Consider the following 3,001-nt stretch of genomic DNA (forward strand, 5'->3'; position numbering starts at 1 on the left):
TCAGCTCAGGGTTAGATGTGCAAACGAATGGTCTGCCCAAGTCAACCTGGAAACTTGCTAAGTGATATTTAACCTGGGTCTATGGCTTCAAGGGGGACTAGCTATGATCCTGCAGGTCAGTTCAAAGATATCGGACTCCTGAATCTAATGACAGCACCACAATTCCATTTGCATCTTCCAAGCTGACTACTGAGAACATCAATGGGTCAAAACCAAACTTCCAAAATCAGTGCAGTGCAATCTTTATCTTTCATCTCATTATAAAACTTCTAAAGGTTTATGGTTTTGAGGATCTACAGCCCTTTGAAATAGCTCCTCACTTCTTTATTTATAATTGGCTATTTTGGGTAAATACATTCACCAATTCCTGCCTGAAGACTCCTAGAATGACATCCATCATTTGCCTTTTCATTATTAAAATGGTATGGTTTCAGGGATATCCAACCTTGCAGATCATGATTCCTTCTGTGCCTAACGGGAGTCCTCATAACAATCTATCTAGGTACAAACAGGACACAGTTACCTACAAGTTCCCCCAAATCACATACTGCATATTTGTCTTGTGAATTGAGTCATTATTTTAAAATCTTCCATATTCCTCTGCTTTTTATTTGCTCAATAGAGATGATGTCCATGTTATTTATTACATTACTATAGTAATTTTAGGGTAAAAAGGAGGTATAAAAAATTATTTCTAACATGGAGGTAAAGTTGTCCTTGGTAAAAATCAAGTTATCATGTTTATATTTTCTGCCTCCTAAATTGCACCTCCTGGCTCTGTCTTTACTTCTATGTCTTCCTGATGTATGCATTGGTTTAATCCTTATGTGTGCATCTCTGGGAGGCTATATGGTAGAGTGCACAGGTGCACAGATGCTGGGGCTGCGGTTCTGGGTTTGACTCCTGGTTCTGCTACTCATGAGCTATGTGCCCTTGGACAAGTCACATAACCTCTTTGTACTTCAGTCTCTTCGTCTATAAAATGGAGATGGTGATTCCTAACACCTGAGGTTGTTGTGTGCTATAAAGAAATTAATATTTATATAGCATTTAAAACAGCACCCAGCACTTTGCAAGAATTCTATTTTGCAAAGTAAAAGTCTTTATTAATATTTTTAACACATTTTCAAAATTTTGGGGATTTGGGGGATTATTTTCTAGCTCCCAGAATGTTTTAAAATTGACAGGTATCCAAGATTTTTTAGGAGATGAATGTTTATCTATATACTCCAAAACACCAGGAATAGACTTGCTTTATGTTAAATTCAGAATCCATGTAGAAAAAATATCCTCAAAGCTTTCTTCATTTCATAAATAATGTATTTTATTTTATTGCATATGGCTATTAAGGAGAGCATCCATGATCAATACAGACTAAATACAATGCGCTATTCTAGTTCCATTTATTGTCTCCAACAGCGTCACATTGACCCTTATATACAGCGTGTACAGTGGAAGACAGAGCAAGATTAGGTAAGTCTTTTGTCATATCACAATAGCAAGAAATATATTTAACATCTTGATATCCAGAAATAATACATACCCAAAAAGAAAACACTGTTTAATAACTGTTAAAGTTTATATAGCAAAAAATATTTTAAATTTAAGGTAAGTCAGGCAAAATGTACAAAGACCCAATATACATTGTGAAGTTTTAGCAAACATAACATTTATACATTTTGGTTCCATTCTGTAAACTAAATTAAAATGTAAATATTGCATATGCCTTTTTTGAAATGTACAGGATAGAGGAAAATTTAGTATATTATCACCTTTTTATTTTGCTTGTTTTAAAAGTTGCAGTATGAACATGAACCATGTATATAGTGGCATGACTACTCTAAGTATAGAGAACTACTTAAATATGCGTCATACACTGTATTCAGTGGGGTCCATATTCAGTCCTACTGTACCTGGGGGGAGTCACATAGCAAATACCACCCATCAATTCCTAGTCCCAAAACTAATCAAAACTTCTGGACATTTTGTACATTTTTTATAAAGTATATATATTATAGACTGAGATTGACCTTCAAACTAACATTTAATAGTCTATGTTCTGTTGTGATGTGTAATTTTAGAAAAGTAAAACTTTAAAAAATGTTCAGGGGTATCACTTTACATTCAACTTTGTCTTGCAATACAATCCTCTGTTCTAAAAGTTCAGCATGAAAGCAGGAAGACTTTTGCATTGCCATTAAATATATTTTTAAGACATTGAATTTTTTGGTCTTCCTCTAAAAAAGCCGCATTTTTATTAATGCTTTATTCTATAGTGCTATATATCTAAATATTTATATATATTTTTTTTCTCCAAAAGAAAGTTTACACCTCCAATGAACTAGTGTAACCTCTACAAGACTATCAGAGAAGATAGGCACTAGGGATGCACCTATGGGAGAAATAGGTCTACAGCCCTCCATCACGTATCAAGGGAGCAGTGAGATGACATGACATTCTGCTGGTCAAGGGCAGCAGTTTTACGTGACACCTGTGATAATCGCCTCAATACTGGTATTTTCGGAACACTGAAAACATAAAACAAGAGTAGCCTTGTCAGAAATTTTTTCAACAAGTGACATGTACTGTGATGTTGTTTTTTTTCTTTTTTCTTTTTCCATTAATAACATAGGGGCTGAAATGCCTCTTTTTATCAGTTTCTTTCCTCTACCCCCCACCTTTTTTTGTTGTGGTGTTATTCAGGGCAGCCTAGTTGACCCACACAATAGCATTATAGTCAAGATATAAATACATTTTTTTAAAAAATCTGCTAAACTGGTAACCACCCTTAAATTGCTAGCATGCCTATGTGAATTTTTGGTTAAAGAAATGCAAGCTCAAGATTAAGGATAGCAGAGACATTTGAGCTTGTAAATAGGATCAAAGGCTTTTGCAATTTGAAGTACCTACATAAATATCTACATAGAGAAGATTAAACAAGTCTGTTAAAGGTAAAAAGAGATATTCACCCCTTTCCCACACCCCTCCCATCCCACCCCTA

This window comes from Furipterus horrens, unplaced genomic scaffold (assembly GCF_987537825.1).
Source record: "Furipterus horrens unplaced genomic scaffold, mFurHor1.1.pri manual_scaffold_12, whole genome shotgun sequence".
In the NCBI taxonomy this organism is placed as follows: Eukaryota; Metazoa; Chordata; class Mammalia; order Chiroptera; family Furipteridae; genus Furipterus; species Furipterus horrens.